Here is a 476-nt window from a genome sequence, read left to right on the forward strand (position 1 = left end):
CAAGACTCGGAAGACATAGGGAACGGACCGGAAGTTGGTCCGTTGTTAAATCCGGTGGAACACAGTCAGAAACAGTGACTTTATGTTCCTACAAGGGAAAAATTTCCACCTTCTGTCCACACAGTCTTTGCTCTCAAAAATATTTCTTATCGGAGAAAGCAGGAATAGAAGACGTAGCTGACTGCTGCCCTCCTGACGGCTCTTCTGGCCGTTTGCTGTAACTGGTGGCTATTCTCATGAAGAGATGTCAAGTTTGGGATTGAAGCAGTGATGGTGATTTAGAAGAAGGCTGGGGTGTCTTGAAGGGACACGGCCTAAGTCTCAGACTCTGAGAATGCTATGACGTTAAACAAGAAAAGTGTATGAATACCTAAAAGGAGACCACAGAGAGGAACCGATTAACCGTCGTGTTGTGATAAAACTCTAGTGAACTCAGCTAATCTATAGCAAAGCCTAGACCTTTCTGTGATTTCCAA

The sequence above is a fragment of the Myodes glareolus genome, chromosome 12 (genome assembly GCF_982192425.1).
Source record: "Myodes glareolus chromosome 12, mMyoGla1.1, whole genome shotgun sequence".
NCBI classification, from domain to species: Eukaryota; Metazoa; Chordata; class Mammalia; order Rodentia; family Cricetidae; genus Myodes; species Myodes glareolus.